The 21,803-nt window shown below is 40.4% G+C and overlaps 1 protein-coding gene across 3 annotated transcripts in view; it reads right to left on the bottom strand.

Annotated features, from left to right (window-relative positions):
* The window catches only part of CDC42SE2 (CDC42 small effector 2), a 114,967-nt gene that overhangs the window by 79,807 nt on the left and 13,357 nt on the right, over window positions 1-21,803 (bottom strand). The gene's annotated exons all lie outside the window — the stretch shown is intronic.

The raw sequence follows: 21,803 nt of genomic DNA, 5'->3' as shown, positions 1-21,803 counted from the left end.
TGTCTCTGTTTTTCCTGACTTTGCAGCTTAATTATGAAAAAGAACTTTTATTCTTCTTAAATTGAATTTCAAACATAAACTAAACTAGATAGCCAAGAGCAGAGGAATAACAAAAGTCAGGAAACAGGCACCATTCCGTTAGGATATTTTTCACACTGCACTAAAAAGCTAGATATTTTAAGCCATATAGAAGGGAAAAGATTAAGGCATCATGACTGTACCTTCAGAAATGAAATGCATCAGCCTTATGGCTTTCTGATCTGTACATCTCAAAGATATTCTTATGCCCCTATGAGTATACAAAGTAAATCCTGTAGCGTCTCAGGAAACATTGCACGTGCCTTGAAAACGTAAGAGCTATGATAAAGTGTGAAATGATGAGGACCCAGCTGAGTGAGTCTCTAGGGTCACTATTTAGGACTAGACATGTTAAAGCTAATACGGGGATGGCTAGGCTACACTCTCAGAAAACCATCATCCATCATAGTTTATCTGTAGTAAGTACAGGCCTAGTATGAGGCCTTAGGCCTGAACCAAAGTAATGCTCAAAACTTTGCTAACAGAAAGCAAAGTGCAGCTGTGAGCTAAAGGAATGCATTACTCACAGAAGTTGGCAAGAAGAGAGTTGCTGGTGCATAAACATATCTACCTAGCATACTGAAGTAGGTACATGCTACCAGAACATCCTACCCCGGAACATTCTACAGATAAGAAAGAATAGGCCAATACATCCCAATGACAGGGGCAAAAGGGTAATATGATGGATAGAGATGTTTTGTTCAAACCAACATGTACAAAGGGGGAGGCGGCACCTAACTACGTAGAACGGTTGTACCTCAATACGTTAAGAGTGATGTGTAAGTTGTTTGTACTTGTGCATAAGAATGTAATCCTGGGATGTGGTCTGGGTCCGGCTGAGGGGGCAGTGGAAAGTCCCGCCACTGACTGAGCCGAGTCCATTGACCGTGGGTGCATATTTGTAGTATGCCCTGACTTAGACTGAAGTCTACAGGGAACTACTATTGTGTCCAACACGGCAATAAACCTGGCCGACGTGCCTTCGCACCTTACTAGACTCTGTGGTCACTGGGGATTCTCCTCGGGTCTGCTGTGTCAGCAATCTGCAGAGCTGGGGCAGCACACAGAGGGAACACACGCATGCAGCCGAGTGATACATTGGAGAGAGCAGAGCACCATGCTGGTGGCAACTCTGACAACATTGTCAAGCTCTCATATGGAACCCACTAGGAAAAAGCAAAAGAGGAAGACCTGAAACAACATGGAGATGATCTACTGAGCCTGAAGTACAACAATTGGGGTATTCCTGGGGTCAGCTACAAGTTTTGTCCCAAGACAATGAAGTGGGGGACACTTGTAAATGACCTATGCTCAACCCAGAGTACAAGGGTTTAAGTCAATTAAGTCAATATGGAAATATGTTAAATTACACATACTGGCCTTGTCTACATGTGCCCCAAACTTCGAAATGGCCATGCAAATGGCCATTTCGAGGTTTACTAATGAAGCGCTGAAATGCATATTCAGCGCTTCATTAGCATGCGGGCGGCTGCGGCACTTCGAAATTGACGCGCCTCGCCGCCGCGCGTCTCGTCCAGACGGGGCTCCTTTTCGAAAGGACCCTGCCTACTTCGAAGTCCCCTTATTCCCAACAAGTAGGCAGGGTCCTTTCGAAAAGGAGCCCCGTCTGGACGAGACGCGCGGCGGCGAGGCGCGTCAATTTCGAAGTGCCGCGGCCACCCGCATACTAATGAAGCGCTGAATGACATAATGCTGAATGACAAAGTGCTGAATGACATAATGAGCTCATGGGAATAAGGGGACTTCGAAGTAGGCAGGGTCCTTTCGAAAAGGAGCCCCGTCTGGACGAGACGCGCGGCGGCGAGGCGCGTCAATTTCGAAGTGCCGCGGTCGCCCGCATGCTAATGAAGCCCTGAATATGCATTTCAGCGCTTCATTAGTAAACTTCGAAATGGCCATTTGCGTGGCCATTTCGAAGTTTGGGGCACATGTAGACGTAGCCACTGGCTCCAGAAAAGGTCTCATGTTACAAGAATTCCCCATAATATGAACGAAAGACAGTGTATGTGCTGAATCTGTATTTATTTCAACTTCCCTAAAATGCTCACATTATTAGATGTTGTACAGTACTGTTCTCATATAAACAGCCAGGAGCAAAGTAAGTCTACAGCTGAGTAAATCTGAGCTAGGGGAAGAAAGCAAACATAAAACCCAACAGCACTATATTGAGTCACTTTTAAGATTAGTCATATTTTAAATACTACTTAAATTAAATTGTAACATCCAGAAATGAGACCTATAAGGAAGTAATCTGAAAAATAAAGCCAAACAAACAAAAAAAGTTACAATACTATATTATTAAAGATGTTAGCTAAGAAATGAAACAAGCAAAATCTCAGTTTACCTCGGGTCTTAGATATAAGCAAGCACAGACATCTGTTCCAATTCAAACTTACAAGTAATAAACAAATAGCTAATCTGTAAGTGCAGAAAACTAAGTGAAAAAGATCAGTATTTGTTTCTGTGAGTCAGAGAGCTTTCTTGCAGGCATGTGAACAACATCTTTTATGTCCTTCACTCCAGTTTGGACAATTTACTGCTTTAATTTTGTAATTCTCTCTCTCTTATTTCTCAGTAACCACCACACAACATATGCAGTACAAATTCTCTCTGTCAAATTTATGCACACTGTGTTGAAGCAACAACCAAAAGAAGTTAGCCTCCAAAGACTTAAATTTGAATAAACATACATTAGGAAGGAAAAAGGGAAGATTTCAGATTCTGAAATTATGCAGACTTTTCTATGGAAGTACCCAGGCATGAGCAATACTCTTAATACACTCTAACATTTTATCCAAGTGCTTTTGGCAGCAAGAATGTTTTATAGAAATGCTGCATAGACATCGGTGTTTGAAGTGAATGAAAAAAGGTTTCGTTGATTAAATGCCTTTAAGCTTTTATTTTTATATATTTCATTTTCTCTTTCAAAAGTCCTACCGCAGACAGAGTTAAAGGAAAATCAACAAGAAAAAATCACATTTGCTTCTAAAATTTCTGTACCTCTTATTGCAACAAGTAACATTGAACAACAAAGATTTTTGCCCCTTTTTCAGTCTATTCTGTGCTTCTGTAAGCACATTGTATAGCATCAGAGTCACAATTTTACAGATGCCACCCGAACTTCCTATCTCACACACTAATAATACAACTTGTCACATACTTGTCTGACGGAAGACTACATGCAAACTTCTCCCCAGGCTCTGTCAGAGGATGTCTACAATTATAGCAATGGCAAAGCTGAAACTAAAGAGACAAGAAGCAGGTGCATTCTTCCTCTTCTTCTGGGTGAAGGGTTGGACGAGACAAAAACGTGCAGGGTTGTCAGTCTGAAGCTCACCCAAAGTGCGCTCTCAAATGCCATCAGCCAGAATGCATAAAAAAACCCTGGACTTTTTAATATTTTGGAAGGATAATCAAAAAAAACAAAAAAAACCAAAAAAAACAAACAGGATGGTCCGAGTATTCAAGTCAACTGAAGATAACAGAAAGCCCTATTTGTGAATGCTGCTATGTAAGTTCTAGCAGGATTCCAAATTCTAATGCAGTACAAAGAAATTAAATTATATTTGCACATGTAAAAGACACAAGAATGACCACAATGGTCCAGCTAGCCCAGTTTCCTCTCTTCCAATAGTGGCCAGTGCCAGATGCTTCAGACGGAATAAGAGGAACTGTGCAACTTAGCCAATGATCTTTTTTGAAAGGGGGGAGCAGAACTGCAGGCTGCATTCAATGTATGGTTATACAATGGATTTACATAGTAGCATAATATTTTCTGTCATTATTTATCTGGTGATAAATGAAACAGTAATATGGAAGTTTGTTCCTAAACCTCTTCTGACACTTATGTCTAGGACAGTCCTTCAGATCTGTCACCTAAAAGGAATGGCTCCAGTGTAGAGATCTCCCTGCAGTGAAAAATGATGTGAAGAATTCAGATAGCTTTTCTGCAATTGCCTTGTCTTTAAGTTTTCCTTTACCAGCTTGATTGTCCAACAAGTTTAATTTTTCTGATGCACATTTTTTGCTATTATATTTTGAGACATTAGCAAATTTGCTCTTCCATTTTTTTTTGGCCTTCCTAATTACACCCATATACATGTCTTGCCAGAATTTATGTTCCTTTCTGTTTTCCTTAGTAGGATTTGACTTCCAATTTTTAGAAGACTTTTTTCTACTGACTCTCTTACTCTGTTTAGCAACAGTGGCAGTTTTTGGTCCTCTGACCATTCATTTTATTTCATGCTTATGCAGAGTTTGAGCCCCTATTGTGGTGTTTTTCAGTTTCCATGCAGTTTGTAGGCATTTCACTGTTATGACAGTTTCTTTTCATTCCCATTTAACTAGCTTCCTCATTTTGGTGCAGTTCCCTTTTTTGACGTTGAACGCTCCTGTGGCGAGTTTCTTTGGTATTTTCCCCCTATAGGGATGTTACATTTAAGTACATTCTGATCACTATTTCCTATGCTCTCTTTGAACTAGAGCCTGTGTGCCACTTAGAACTAAACCAAGGACGTCTTCTCCCTGTGTGGTAGCTCCCAGCAGTAACTGTTCCAAGAAGTAATCATTAATGATGTCTAGAAATTTTCATCTCTGTATCCCACCCTGAAGTGAACCAGGCACAGCTATTTTGGGGATAGCTGAAATCCCGCACGACTACTGGATTTTCTGTTTTTGATGGCCTGACACCACGCTGGTCATATTGTTGGTAATGTATTCCTACTGTTACACACTTATTATGCAAGCAAGCAATCTCTATCCAGACATTCTAAGGCACAGGGATTCATTTAAGATTTTCCTGTGTTTTACTCTGCTTTCTTTCATACTCTGTGACATTCCTCCACCAATGTGACCTACTCCTTCAATCCTATATTTTGCATCTGGGCATTATCACGCCCCATTAAGCGTCATCACGAATCTCTGACGGCTTGTAGTTTGACCTAGAGAGAGGAAATACCATCCTACACTGTCAAGACCGAATAGCTGGCTCCCATTTAGATGAAGGGCCTCTGAACAAAAATATCAAATGGTCCTAATTCAAGCAGAGTGAAGTTTTAACTATACAGGCTCCATTTTCCCAGTCACACAAACACTCTCTATGGCAGTACGGTCATCTGTCTCAAATGCCCATCAATTTGCCTGTATGGATCTATCTTTGATGTAGATGTCATGAAAGCAAGATGGAAAAGAGCCCTAGAAGAAGTAAAATAAAGTGTTCGAAGACCAGAAGACATTCCCTAATGGGTATAATTTGGCTCCAGGTAGACTATCAAACTCGGGCTACACTGTAGCGCTATCTTGAAATAATGCAATTCTTTCAAGGGAACTTACTTGAACTTGGTGTCAGCCACACGGCACCGGAGTTGCAAATAAGTGCCTATTTCAAACTTCTACCTCTCTATCATGACAAGGAGTAGTGGGAATGAAATGCCATGCTTGAAATAGCCCTGCTATTTCAAGCACTATTTGGCTTCAGGGTTCTGTTTTGGAACAGAAGTGTATCCCACAATAGAAACCATAGTGCAACTGTAGCCTTAGAGAGGCCCACAATATGTTTGGTGGCCTCTGTGCAGTCCAAAGAACAGCTTGATAACTACCCAATTGTATCAAATGTGATGCCCATAAGAATGCTCCTTGATTTGGCAATATCATCTTAGGGCAAGGTTCTGGTCTCCCTTAACTCTGTATGATCTTTTTTGTAGTTGTGTATGGTTAGCATATATCACAGTAGAGTTTCAGCACTTTGAAAGACTGCTTCTGAAGGAAGAAATTCCAAGCAGCATGATGTGAAACTGCAGTATATTCTGCATAGAATGTCTAAAATAAAACACAAGTTTTACATAATAGGGTTAACAAAACTTCATATGAACAGACATGACATCATGCAACGTCATTTCTGAATGTCAGTGAAAACACTCTATAACTATTTCATTTGAACAAGTACCTGAGATGCTGAACTTCTTAATGCAGCAGCATTGTGCAAGTGCATCAGAAATGAGGGCCAGAAAAGTAAGGGTGACTAGGCTAGTTTCACCATGCACCCTAAGCGAAGAGTCAAAAGCAACAGCATATATGGCTTTAAAAATTCTTTCAAATGCAATAATTAGCTTACATAAATCTAAGGTAATACAGTTTTCAAAGTGTGTTTTTGTGCTTGTCATAACACATTAAAAAGTTATTTAAAATATTTGGGGATAATCTTAGCCTTGATTCTCACATTAATTTAAATATTAAGGAAATAGGAATTTGGAAGAAATACAGAAAAATAAATTTCAACTGAAAAAATATGCATAAACAGAACACAGACAAAGCATATGCTGCATACCATAAATGCCGAAGTCTGCAGGGGTAATGACACAATTTATTGCTGTCAAAAATAATTAATTCAATTAACAGAGGGTCATGAAACACCTGAATCTTCTGTTAAAATTAGTTAGATATGAATATTAAATAAACGTATTTTATTGTGAGCACAAGAGATTTGCATATCATAATTCCTTTAGACAATTTATTAGAAACTCATTGCCAGAAGTGTACTCCAAACACTATTTAGAATTTCATGAAAGTACCATGAAACTAGATTCAATCTATTTATGGTTAAAATTCCTGCCGTGCTTTGATGATTTTGGTACCACAATGAATTTTCTTCCCCATCCGTCATTGACACGTAGCTAAACAATTATACTGAAAAGCAAACAGGTATTATTGCCTGCCTGGATTTCTTAACAATTTTCTCCTTTTCCTTTCAGTTAGTCACTGAAAGAACTTTATATTTTACATGTTTTTAAAAAGTCTACTTCTGTTCATGAGTAACACAGCCTAAATTGCCCTTTGTATTGTGTGGTCACAGAAGTTAGTGCAGAAGAAAAAAAAATGCCCTACAAATATTATTAGAAAGGAGTAGGAAATTATTTCCCCTATTCCCCACACCGCAGAATGAAGGAGTGTCATAACTCATGGGAGGCTGAGCTACTGTAGACACCAGCTGTATTTGAAGATTACAGTCTAGCTTTTTCACAATACAGTGTAAGGACTCATTTGACCTTTGTACTCTTCGTGCAATTGTAGAGACAGAATGCCTAACAGCAAACACTATGGGTGTGGTGTGACTAATTCTACAGGTGCGACAAACTACCTCTGAAGATTTGCACATTTTAACCCTGTATTTTAGGGTGTTATAGATATTGTGATCAATGCCATGTACCACAAAAACCTAGAACACTGTTGGAGCAGTTCAATGGATGGAAGCTGCAAATCTGAAGCTAGAGATGGCCTCAGGGTTTTTGGATGGGCCACTTTCACTACACCTAGAGCTAGGTAAATAGAGGATTCATTGAGACAGACCTCAAACTTAATGGGCTCAGTTTACATGAGGAACGAGCATGTGAGGAGAGATCTACTAGCCATGTAGCTTCTTGTTTGAGAAATGGTGTCTACCTACTTCTTCCTCCCTCCTCAACACCATGACTTACATTGGTTCTCTTTCCAGGTGAACGTCATCACATGGAAAAAATTTACAAGCTTATCTGAAGAAATAAAAAAGCCTACCGTGTCTTCTATATTTCCAGTTTCTTCAGATTAGGGAAGGGCTCAAGCTGCTGCATTTTTAAGGCCTAAAATCTGATTTTATTCTGATAAGGCAATTATGAGTTCAGATGTGTATGACACTAGAATATAGGTTATGGTGCAAAGTTGATACTCAAGTGACATACTAAAATCCATTCTCTTCTCGGTAGCCTAAAATCCTTACTAATACAACCTCTCAAGTCTCATTTAGCGGCTCATCTATTTTAGAAAACAAACAACAGTTGCCATATTACCTCAATGTAGTCACTCCCCCTATTATAATAAATTGGAAACAAGCTGTCAACTGAATTCTTCTACAACAGGATTTCTTATATAGTAACAACACAGAACTCCAAGATAATGCAGTCTGTGAAGGATACCAAATACAATTAAAAGAAAATCAGATCCTTTTTCAAATATGTTTTTACTTGACTGAAAGGGCCCAGAATAACCTGGGTATGAACAACTTACAGAATATCATGCTTTTACCCATATTCACTTTTTAATTACACAAACTAACTGAACATGGATAAAATAATTTTAATGTGTTCCTAAACTACATATAGACAAAAAGTTAAAGTATTCCTATTAAGTTACAATACCTTCCTATATACAGAGTAAAAAGCAAAATCAGGATTTGATAAGAATGTTAGAACATCATTTCCAGCAGAGTATACAAAATGTGCGCCTTTGCTTGCACTTATGATTTTAAGATATCTGCTTGAATTCACAGCACAGCAATCCTATTGAATTACTGAACTTGATACCAAACAACAAGTACTGCACTGGCTTCTAGCTAGTGGATTATTTTAATACAAGTTCATGTGCTCTTTCCTAGAGATGGTGCCCTTAGGGTTAATGTCAGTATTACTCTCAAGCATCCTGGAAAGAATCTACCCGCAGTGGCACTAGAATTCATTCTGGAGAGAGATAATGGGATTCACAGTGGAATAACTGGAAACAGAAGTATCAGAGGGGTAGCCGAGTTAGCCTGTATCTTCAAAAACAACAAGTCGTCCTGTGGTACCTTACAGACTAACAGATATTTTGGAGCATAAGCTTTCGTGGGCAAAGACCTGCTTCGTCAGATGCATCTGATGAAGAGGGTCTTTGCCCACGAAAGCTTATACTCCAAAATATCTGTTAGTCTAAAAGGTGCCACAGGACTTCATGTTGTTTTTGGAAAGAGAAGAAAGTCTGTAAGAATAAAATATGTTGAGGGAAAAAAAGGAAGAACGAGAGAGAGTTGCTCTGCTTTTAAAATTCATTGAGTATCAAAGTAGCTAATGTTCCACTGAAACTAAAATATGTGTTTTAGTATTCACTCCAGCAGATTCCCTTTCCCCACATACACAGAGGGGACAAAGGGTTGGATCAGTTTAGAGTGCAACCTGGATCTTTTGCTCTCTTTGATTTTGGATCTGTCTCACTTGGCTGTCAAAGATGGAAGTTCTGTTAAAGATTTTCCATATTCCAAGAGTGATGCTCTGTAGTTGAACAGTGCTCAGTATGGATCGCCCCTCAGAGCCATTTTCCACAAGCTCTTCAGTGAACAGACTCTACATTCTTCCATTCAGATTGCTTGTGTGCATCTAAACAGGGTTGCCAAAAATCACACTTCTCTCATAAGAATCATGTATTTGGAAACCATGTCTGCCTTCCCACAGCCCAGTTGGACAGCAATCTGTGAAGCAGCTCCTCCAGTGGTTACTATGTGCACTTTGGAACCTGACTTCAAGAAGCCAGGTGGCATGTCTGGCTACAGTGCGACTGTTCCTCATGCTGGATTCAAGAGGAGAATAAAGAGCAGCAGTAGGTGGCCATAAGTTAGCTGGTGGACAAGTAGATGGAGGCATTCAATATTAGCTCCAGGTTTCCCAGATGAACCCCAGTGAAACTTGTGTTCCCAGAGCATGCCTGTGACCCAGACAGTATCCAGTCAGACCCAAGGCCATTAGTGAGACCCCAGGTCACTGGCCACCAGGAAGTCCTCTAGCAGCAAAAAAACACAGTGATGTGGACTTCAGCATGCACCAGCAATAGGACGTACAGTCTGCACAAACTCTGTGATGCCACATCTTCACTACTACTTATAGACTTGGTAGCACTAAAACATCAGCCTTTTCTACAATTACACCTCCAAATGATGTTCACAAACACACACACACCCTTTGATAGATTCCAAGCCCCTGGCCAACAGAACTCACCTACCTCAACACTCTCAGGCCCAAGAGCACCCAGCATCTCCATCCCATGTCCCACTTAGTTCAGCACTCCCCAAATCCCAACACCATACAGCAACCCCTAGACATCCCCCCAAAGCACCCATCAACCATCTATCCACTTCTTCAAACCAGCAATCCCAGACAACTTTCAGCACTCTACCAAAAATGCCCTTAGGACACATCTGCTCAAAGTACCATGCTGAAAAAAAAAAACCCACGTACGTACCCAACAGCTTGTACTCTGGTGACTCACCACAGCTACTGCCTCTGCCACCACAGTCACACACTATTTTTTTCATGCTAACTCAAGCAGATTTAGTGCATAACTCCTTATCCATGCTGGGAAGCATACTCCAAGCACTATATACGCTGCTTCCTCCCACTCATGCATGCCTGATCTGCCACAGCTTTATGATGGTCAAATTTTGAGTGGTTCCACATCTTTCACCTACCACTGCTTGGGGCAGAGGGTAGTAAACATAAGCTTAATTCTGTGTTACACAAGTTGGTTGATTAAATGTCACATGAAGCTGTACAAAACTTGCAACCAATGGCTTATGATAACGTGTAAAATTTATCAAATACATTTTTCTTCACCTATGGTCCATTGCCTACAAATACAAATTACAAATACAATTAGTCTCCATGGAAATCACAGACATAGCAAACAAGGATCAGTGTACTTCAAGAAGTAGAAACTACAGCATCTTCAAATGTCACTGCTTACAATGGCTACAGCTACACAGCATTCCTCTCATGACAGAGAAATGCAAGTGAGGGAACCTGACATTGCGAATGAAGTGCTCATTTACAAGTCTTGTGCTTAATTTGCATAATCTCATGTGATCGTGTTGTCACGAGAGTTTTTTTTTGGGGAAAAAACAATCAGCTGTGTAGATGGGGTTCTGTCAGTGAAAACCCACTTATCCCTGAAAATATGAGGTATAAGGATTCAGTTGAAAAAGGGGGTTTTCACTGACAGAACCCCATGTACACGGCTTTTTTTTCACCAAAATCTCTCCTGATGTGATCACCTGAGATTATGCAAATGAAGTGCACGATCTGTAAATCAGTGCTTCGTTTGCAATGTCAAGTACCCTCATTTGCACTCCTGTCTCACGAGAGGAATGCCATGTAGCTGTAGCCAAACAACTCTCTGATTAGACAGCTGCATAGTTGCAAGCTAAACAAATCAACTTCATCTCATGGAAACTGCACATTCACTTCACCATTTCAGCAGTATAACCCCACATCTATGTCTGGAATGTGACCTCTCCAGATCTTCTATTTGAATTATTTGCAGGGGTGCCATCAGTGTATTCTGTCCAGCATTTTCCTTCTCATCACTCTGAGAAGTACTGTTGGGTTTACATTTAGACAAGAAAGGACAGCCAAGGAGCAGACAAGAGGTTGTTTCTCTCTAGTGCAGTTAGAAGGAAGGAGACTGTCTTCTGTATAAAGCAGGTAGGTTGAGGGCATGATATCAGGCTCTGGAGTGAGGGAGCAGGTGGGAGTTCCAAGGAGCATGTGCCATTTACAGAGGCAAAGCTCTTGTCGTTGCCCAAGCAGGCAGCACAAAGCAAGAGCTGTCTGGTCTCTTTTCACTGAATTCCGTAATATTCTGTATGCACTAGCTCTGCAGCTGAACTCCTTTATTCCCTGGTTGCACTAAGTGTTTTTGTTATGAACAGATTTTGGCACAGCACAAATATAAGGAAAATACTTTGACAGGGAAAAGAGCAAGTTCAATGATATCTGACTGTAAAAAAGGAAGGATGGATCACATAATTAATAAAAGCAATAATGGGAGGGAAACACATTGCTAAGTACTTAGCTCTGGTAAGGGATGCAGTGCTGGGGAGGAGTGGCCCCACTGCAAGATGAGATTATTGAGCTTTAAGAGCCAGTGGATTACTAACAGGTGCTGATCAGGCTAGGTCATAAAAGCTGTATTTGAACAGCATCAACTAATTGCACTCTGGTCTCAAATGCCAAAAAAGACTTGCCAATATGTGAGTGCTGCTATGCAGCTGCTAAACAAGCAGACAGGAAAGAGGAAAAAAAGCCCAAAAAACCTGTACTGATGCACACAAAGGTTATACTTTAACTGCCATGTTAAAGAGAGCAGTGCTCCTCCTGAAGATACAATTCTTGCTCACTATTTACATAGCCCCCTCATGGAACAATGCAGTATTTTGTTGACTACTCCCCGTATTGAGGAGACATTGAAGCTTTTCCTGTGGCACTGCCATACTCACAACATGGACTAGGCACAGAGGCTCATGTTATGGTAGATGACAATGTCTTTCGCTGCTGATTGATGGTAGCAATGTCATACTCCACTAACCAGTTCTCAGTCAGTCCTTGCTTTTAAAGAGCAGGGCTGCGTCTACACTAGCCCCCTCCTTTCGGAAAGAGCATGGGAATGAGGGATTTTGCCAGATGTTAATGAGGTGTTCCCATGAATCTGCAGCACCTCATTAGCATAATTACAGCTGCATGTGATATGAAAGTGCCACTTTCAAAACGCACGTTACCCGTGTTCCTGGGTCCTTTTGAAAGGACCCCCAGATATCAAAAGCCCCTTCTTCCAAAACCAGATGGGAAGAAGGGAATTTCGAAACCAGGGGGTCCTTTCGTAAGGCCCCTGGCTACACAGGCAACATGCATTTCAAAAGCAGCACTTTTGAATGGCGCACAGCTGCCATTATGCAAATGAGGCACTGCATATTCAAGACAGCGCCTCATTAGCATTTGCCAAAATCCCTGATTACAGAGAGGGCTAGTGTAGACATGGTCCAGGAGTCCTTCTACTCAAGTCTGTCTCTCAAAATCTTTTGCACAGAATAAAGCTAGCCTTTTGTATTTAAATAATTTTGTACATGGGTTAATGAAATACTCAGAAAAGTGGGGATAAACACACAATATGATTGTAGGCAATTTGTAGGCTAAATACTAGAGGGAAGAAAAGCTAGGTCACCCACCATACAATGAGAGGTATATATGACAAAGGAAAGAAAGGTAGAGATGAAGAGGTATGATATGGAGAAAATGGCAGAGACTTGTCTGGACAGTGAAAGAGACAGAAGCAGCTTAAAACACAAAAGTTCGCTAGTGACAGGACATAATATGGAGGGTAAAAAAATATATAGCATAGAAGAGTTAAATGCCTTTCCTTTCAGGAACTATATTACCAGACCTTGTGATTGCAGAGTTTGATTTTTAGGACCAAACAAACAATAATCAGGCAAGAGAGAATACAGAGAACAGAACTGGATGAAGAAAACGACGGGAGACAGAGAAAAGAAATTGGAGGGGCATGCAAAGGAGCATCGGAATAGTTCTCTTAAAAGCCACAGAGAGCTGGAGTTTAAAACATATATTCAAAACCTAAGCAAAATGAAACTTTGAAATATAAAGTTCCCTAGAACTCAGACAGCTAACAGAGTCAAACTGAATAAAGAATGGCAAAGGCAGCTGGCTTGGATCTACAGTTAGCATCCAGAAATCAGGTTTTGCCCACTGTGACACAGTGTGAAGTAGACTGCAAGAATAGGTCATAGATACACCAGGAGGGTCTCAGTCAGGAAAGGGACTGCAATGGGTTAGTGTCCAGGGGGGTTCATGTAACTTTTGATGCATTACTGTGCATTTTGAACCTTGCACCACGTAGCACAGGATCAGCAACCTTTCTGAGGTGAGGTGCCAAAATTTGACCACTTGAAGTCTGTAGAGTCCAAGTGCCAGTGATACTTTTTACAGTCACTAATAGTCCTACTTACAATAGCTCAGTGAATAAAGATGCAGAGCTTTAATGTTTACTATTGTGATTGGTCACATTAGTTGGTCTTTTGTTAATCTGCAGGAGGCATGGCCTGGGGCAAGCTCCCAGCTGCATGGGGGATTGAAAGGTGGGGCTGAGCACCTGCCTCATGTGCTGATGAAAATTGGCTCATGTGCCACTCTTGGCACCCATCCCATGGGGGTTGCTGACCCCAGATGTAGCAGAGAGCAATCACAATATATTTATGGACCTTTCTGCACACAGACTGTCATCTGACTGCCAAACATAGTCAAGTTGAATGGATTAAAATGTGCATTTTAGGACAATTCTCTTGACTGGGGTAACCTCCAGAAAGGAGGATACCATAACAGTAACTTATGGGTTTTTCTGAAGATGTAAAGAATGGTTGTACATTCAATTGTTGATTAAACACATCAGCTTGGTTGAACAGCAAGCCTGTGGTTAACTGACAGCACACTGGACTCAGACACTACTCAACAAGTTAAATACAAAAGCATACTAAATCCTAGAATTTATGTACGGAGACTTGTGTTCTCACAGGGTGCCTCAGCTTTTGCTGATATTTCATTGCATGGCTGGGTGGACTTCTTAAAGACAGTGGCTGTGATGTGAATTCCAGAACGATCCATTTAGGACTAGGGGAAATTTCTTTGACTTTGATAATGCAATCAGATCTGTTGGTCTAGACTCCTGAACCCTTATGGAGGCCAAGTAAAATCAATAGCCTAGGGCAGGCGTGTCCAACCCGCGGCCCATGGGCCGCATGTGGCCCTGGACAGCTAGTAATGCGGCCCCACAAGATCGTAAACTTTTAACATTATTATGTGATTTATATACATTAACTATATTATATATTTTATATGCGGCCCAAGACATTTCCTCTTCACTCAGTGAGGCCCAGGCAAGCCAAAAGGTTAGACACCCATGGTCTAGGGGGTTCTTGTTAGTAAACATAGATGTAAAATTGATTACTCTCCTTTTCCTTAATTTTCTCACAGTAGAATCTGGCTCCTGATATATGATCATGTACCTGTAGCGCACACCTTCAAGAACACAGACTTTATATTGCTCAAAGATGCTTAACTCTGCATTCTGTAAGCTACTGACACATTTTAAACAGCGAACAATAATGCATTACAATTTGGGGAGGGAGAAGTAATGTAATATTTTCATACATATAGCCAATGTGCCATTGTTTTCCTGCTAAAAGGGAAAATATGGGCAACATACAATACTAAATGATTTAGAAGAACATGGACATAAGCTGTAACACAAAAAACGTTCAAGACCTTGATGTCAGCAAGAGAATATAAAAGCAGCAGACCCAACTAGATACAGTGACATTTTATCAAAATCACAGGTATGAGACCCAGGCTGGTACAAATTATCCTCTGAGGATAGTTCAGAAGCCTACCAGACTCATGTTGGTGTTCTTAGCCAGCTTCCCATTGGCCAATTTTATACATAAAGCGGCTGCCATAACTGCAGCCTTTCAGTAGTCTCAGCAAGGAGGCCAGTGGGTATGCAAGCGGGTTACTTCAGGTGAGGGATGAGACCCATTTGTTTGAGTGTTTATAGAGTACTTTAGAGGTAGAGAATTGGCAGCAGTAGTGAGAACATCTCACACAATTCTGCTTGCTTAGTAGTAATATAATTAAATTCAGTATAATTTAAGTATTATCATTTATGCAGCACTTGCAAAATGAATGTAGACAGAAATCATCATTCAGGACTAATAATTCAGGACTTTTCACAATACTAAGTAAAACGAAAAAAGTGACCTAAAATATCTGAACCTTATTGCCAACTGTTCTCTTTTACAATGTTAGCAGACAGCACAGACCTGTCAACCTGAGAATGTCTGCTCAGTCATTTTGCTACATAATCCACAATAATTTAAAAGCCTTATCTGGTCATTTGAAAAGTTCAACACCATGCAGTTTGTCAAAGCAAGATGACAAAAATGTAAAACAAGATGGGAAATGAGATATGGAGTCCCTTAAGAGGATGCAACAGCATATCACTTAGCAGTGTCCTGTTACAGCAGGAAGAGAGACACTTCTGGAGCAGTGAAATACAGAACATCACAAGCTCTTTCACAATAAACTTTCGATTTTACGGACCTGATTTAGCAGACTTCAGGAACAATGGACATGCCCCCCATAGCTCCTGAAGTCCATTGAGGGTCAGTAAAATCCTAAATTCACCACTCTACCCCCGCCAAAAGTAAAGGGATTTACCTCAGCAGTGGCCAGGAGGAGCTGCCACATTGTCCGCTGGACCCGCCACAGTCTTCCTACTAGGGCAGGGGCATATGCGGGCTGACAGCACTCATGTCCCACCCACGGTGGGAGGAGCACATTGCAGCTCTGGCAGCAGCTCCTCCAAGCTGTGCGGTAGCCCTGCCACCCTCCACCAGCTGCGTGCAGCAGGGCTGCTCCAGCTGCAGCAAGAAGCTTGCAGCCATGCTGGCAGGGTGCTTCTCGAGGCGCATGGCGAGGTGCCAGCCATGCAGGTGTCCAGTGACTCCTGCGGTCAGTCAGGTTGTTTTTTTTTTGGTGGGGGGGTTGTTTTGGGGGAGACTGGAGATGGGGGAACCTAGCGGGAGCAGTAAATCCTCACATATAACAGACCTTTGGGAACGATGGATAACCCTCCCCTGCACTGGTCCATTAAAAATCGAGAGTTTGCTGTACTAGTTTGGGCAAAGCACTACAAGTTTCACTAAATTGTGATACAAATTTCAAGAGACTGCAAACAAAAATAAAAGGGTTCTGAAATGCACAGGAAGTAAACAAATAGCACATCCGGGAATTCCATCTGCAAATCAACTAACTGCTCTCCTTTCCCCAAATTAACTGAGGAAATAAAATCACATAATGCAATGTTTAATAAACAAGTAGTTTTTGAAGAGATTTAGAAAGATCAACATTCAATTGATTCATATCATGTAATGTTGGAACCACTTAAGACCCTTCAGTAGAAGCTAATTTCTGCCAGATGTTTTCTGTATATGTGGGGCTCTATCAAGTTCACAGCTGTGAAAAAATATATATCATGGACTATGAAATCAGACCTCCATCATGAAATTTAGCTGGGGGTGGAGAGAAGGGCAGGTTTAGTAATGCCCCAGATGGGTATTCCTAAATGCACTCAGCTCTAGCTGTGAAATCTAAGCCAAGGTGAGTATGTTTCTTGGAGGCGAGAGGGGAGGGTGAATGTGTATGTTCAGGGGAGAATAGACTGAAGGCTGGACCAAAGGCAGTGTAGAACTGACAATGTCACAACAGTTTTTTGACCCCCTATGACCACACTACTGTGACAGTTCAGATACAAACATCTGAAAATGTGAAATTAACTAGGTTTTCAAATTCCATATTGAGAAATTAACCAAGATGGAACTTGAATTTTTGTTAGCTAGCTTTAAAATGCATTTCTACCTAAAAAAAGAGTAAGTCAGCTCCAAAACTAATGTATCCAAGTACAAAATATTCCTTTAATTGTGGGCTGCAGTTATTAAAAATAAGTAGACCAGACCAGAGGTAGTAAATAACTGGCCCATGTGTTGGACATGATTCAGCAGGGTTAGCCTCTGACAAGCTGACACCACTGTACTTACCTTTGTGGGTATGGGTGCTTGCAGCTCCCATTGGCCACAAATCACCATTCCTAACTAAAGGGAGCTACAGGAAGCAGTGTTCCAGTCCACATCACTTCCTGCAGCTCCCATTGGCTGGGAACAACAATCTGTGGTTAAGAGGAGCTGTAAGCACCCATACCTGCAGAGGCACAGGTAAATGCAGTGCTGGCACCCTGCCAGGTGCTAACTGGATCCATCTTATTGCCCACCCTTGAACCAGACATTTCTGTTTACCTTCTTAGTAAGATAAAACATGACAATGTTACAGAATAAACCATCAGTTGCCTGTAAAAAACTGTACCATTAAATCAAGGGTCAGATATGCCTCTGCTGAATAATGGCAGTTCTCAATGCATAAACATCCCAGTCTGATTCTCACTGAAGTTAATGGCAAAACCTCTCAATGGTGGTTGTATCAGGCCCCAAGTAAGCTCTTTTATGATGACTTTAAGAAGCTTAAAGCAACGTATTGTTTCCTTTAATACAGCCAGAGTGGATGTCAGCACCACTGAAAGTTATTAGGCAAAACTGTAGGCATTTGGAAGTAAAAAGGTACAAAGAGTAACAGAAATATGTAATAAATTAATGTATTAAAGAGCCTTATACCAGTATCTTCATGTGTGAGGAGGGAGGTATTCTTTTCAGAGGGCTTAAATATCGCATTGTACTTCTCAGCAAGAGACTGAAGCTCATACAACAGATTAGGCCTGAGAAGTTGTAATTCTCCCATTAAAAACCATCAAAATTCAGATAGTCTTGACATTAAGCTGTAAATTCTGACATTACAGAATTTACCATTTAGAGAAAAACCACACACTCAAGATTGTGAAACCACAAAATCAAACAAATAAGACCTGAGTATTCTCAATCGTTGTCTGCCTTAAAACAGTATTTTATTTTCCCATTTCAAGTACACTCACCCTGATCCATTTTTATGTTTCGATCGCTGTCAGCACTTATGTCTGCCTATACACAGAATTAACAGACTACATGGCACAATCATCCCTAGCAAGTGACATTGGACAGAACTGGGTCTCAAAATTTCGGCCAGGTCACGCCTGAAGTTTACTTTTACCCAACTCCATTTCAAATCTGAATGTATCTGGCACAGTGTTTATATTGCAGAAGTCCAGTATTTGTACTACACTAGTTGTACAGTGACCTTAAATGACAAAAAAGGAAATAAAACGACAGAAAAGGAAACAAAATGATGGTTGCCAGTCCATCCTTAGCTCACTCCACTGTGAAAAGATACTGCAGCAGTTTTAAGCAGTTTTTAAATCTTACATCCGTGCTACAGGGCCCATGTCATCATGTTGTGCCTAAAGAGTGAAAAAAACTCTTTACTGTCAACTTTTCATGCTTCCCCTCTTCCACGCCCTTTGGTGAAATAACATATAGCATTTTCAAGAGTTTGTTTATTTGTTTTCTATTCAGAAGGATCCTCTCAGAACTTTATTGCTCATTTGGAAGGAAACCTGTTTTCAAATGTAGCAGCTTTACTCGGAAGTGGTAAAAACAATCAGATTAGATTAGGGCAAAGTGTACATTAATTCATTAATGTTCATTCCTACCTGACCTAACTAAAATAAATTAAAACTAAGTATTAAGATGTAGTTCAAATAATCTCAGAATGTCCAATTCAAATCACACAGATGCCCAACAGACTGGTCTTTTGGTTGTAAGTTCATGTAGGGTGATCTCACTGGAAAATAGAGTGGCCATTCTAATATAGAACTTGTTCATAATAGAACTGGCAGGAATCACAACATGAGGGAGGTGCTACACAGTTTTAAAAACAGATAAATACTTCAAGCAAGATAACAGAGCTGTGTCCTTTAACAAAAAAACAGCAATAGGATACATTTAATATGGGATAACTAACCAGTCTCATCTCTCAACAAGTGTGTTTGATGCAGTTTCTAATGAATCAGTAGCTAAAAAATTGTGCTATTGCTTGAATAGATTTACCGCTTCCAAGAACTGCCACCTCTTTTCATGAGATAATGCCTTTCATAGCCATCACTTTTCAAATTTACTCTCATGGATGGCATATTAACTCTAAGGAACAAATGAAATCCATGGTTTTTTCAATGAAGGAAAAATATTTGATGCAGTGCAAGCAACTATAACAAAAGTATCACCTGTGCCCGTGGTGTCCAACCAGTTCTGAAGCAGTAGCCACTACAGTGGTTACTGCTATCGTGCACTAGTCACATTATACTGTAAATACATTTGTTGTTCAAGATAACTTAACTAGCCACACTCAACCAGCCAAACTGCCCACATGTGGCTAGAATATGTTGGCTACCACGGGCCTGTGCACTCCACAAAAAAAATGCACCTAGTGAGTTTTACACATACCATTGCTCAAAATGGTTCCACAGCTGATAAAAACTTCCAGAAAATTTGATGTGCCAGTCTGAAAGATGCCAGATTCAGAACCTCAAGTGCTAAGACAGAGATTTAACAAATAAAAAAGTCACCCCGCAGTGGAAACTCTTCTGCACGGCCCCACCAATGTGCTTTGAACTCGTACACACAAGGACCCTTTCTAAGGGGATCCACCACCCAGTTTGTTCTTGCCCCTTTGCTGAGACTGGCTACAAAAATTCAGTATATCGGTGGCTTTATAATGTGGTGATCTGTCAAATAAGAAATGAAATGGGACCTCCTACTCATTCTTGCAGGCCACCCAATATATAAATCACTAAAATACAACCTGGATTTGAATCAGTAGAAAAGGCTCATCCAACCTCGAGCGAAAGATAAGTTACTACTAATATTAAACTGCAATTTTATTTCTTAGATCCAGATTAGGATATCTGGTTTTATTATTGAAAACATAGCATACATTCTGCTTTCACTGATACATAGCCTTTACTAAATGAAGAGAATATTTTCTACTTGGTTCAAACAGCAAGGTTCTCCAGGTACCATCCCCCCTCACCACCACTTAACTCTTCACACTAGTTGAGTACTAATATAGACAACCTCATGTCAGTAACAGAGGACATTCACTATTGCTACAAATTGGAGAACAAAAATGGTGTGTGGAAGAGGGGAGATAGCATGGCCATCGTGATTCAGGACTCATTCCATATGCAATGCAACGATGATGTGTGTACAGTTTCCCAACATACCTATGAAGAAACCATCCAAAATATTTCAGGGTGTGACCTGGCAGGATTTCAAATGATTTGTAGTAGCTGCTTCTACAACTGCATCCTAATATTCAGCTTCAATTTTAAAGACTTATTTTTTCCTATGTCAAGGCGTCTTAGACCTCTCTAAATTTTCTTGGAGCATCAGCAAACAGAAGACTTTTGTTTACCCCTCTCACGCAGTTTTGGTATGCCATTGTCTAAATAAGGAGAAAAGCCAACCAATACTCTTATCTTTGATTTAGTGAGTGGATTAGCTGCCAGGTCACTATAAATCACACACAGAGAGGTTTGTTTTTAAGGCCTTTAGCAGCATTGGCTGCATATTATTAATTAAGCCCAAAGAGCCACATAGGTCAAAGAACTGACAGCTTTTAGTGGCAATGAATACACAGTATACTAAACTCAGTCTCTGACATTACCCTTCCTCCCACACAAACATTACCATGGTGATGGTATCTAAAATGTGCTTAGTATTTTTGACTTAGATGTAAATACAAATTAACTTACGTTTAAAGACCCAGTGTGAGCCACAAACATTTGATAAATATTTTCTTAGGAGGGGTTAAAATATATCTTTTAAATTTGACCTACCTGGGCATAAACCATCTCTATGCTGCCTTTACAGTTACAGGGGAAAATTATTTTAAAAATCCAAATAGATAAAATCTGGCATGAAGAAAGGCATGCAAATTATTCTGTGATTCTTACAAGTGTAACAATCACCCCTATTATTTTATTATAAGTGACAGATCTTGAACAACTGGCTACATGCATTTTCTTCCACAAATTTGTAAGACTTGTTTGCTTCAGAAAATGCTATAAGCAAAATAAATTGAAGACAATTACTGGAACTTACAAATATTACTTTGCTCAATCACAAAACAACAGGGAAACAACAAAGGTATATCATCATCTGAATATGCTGCTTTATTGGCAAAGTAGCTAACCAGGTGCATACATTTCTTTGAACTGTAAGTCGTCTGTCTGGTTCCATAGAACAGGGAGGATTCCTCCTCTGCATTTTGTACTTTGCTAGAAATAAAGACAAATTACAAGCCAGTGGCATGCCAGCTACGTATGCAGGCCGTGACTAGTCATGCATCGTCTGACTGGTGGCCCAAAGGCCTGATCTGACTTGCAGGACAATTCTGTCTGGCCACTACTGAGGGCTGCAGAACATGACTTTGCATGCATCATATATGTAAGGTCATGTCAAGTGCAACATACAATTTTGGACTAAAAGGCATGCAAATGAATTTTCCCATACCTTACTGAAACCACCATTCCAGCCCATGACAAAA

Source organism: Carettochelys insculpta, chromosome 5 (genome assembly GCF_033958435.1).
Source record: "Carettochelys insculpta isolate YL-2023 chromosome 5, ASM3395843v1, whole genome shotgun sequence".
Taxonomy (NCBI): domain Eukaryota; kingdom Metazoa; phylum Chordata; order Testudines; family Carettochelyidae; genus Carettochelys; species Carettochelys insculpta.
This window is presented reverse-complemented; position numbering and strand designations above follow the sequence as displayed.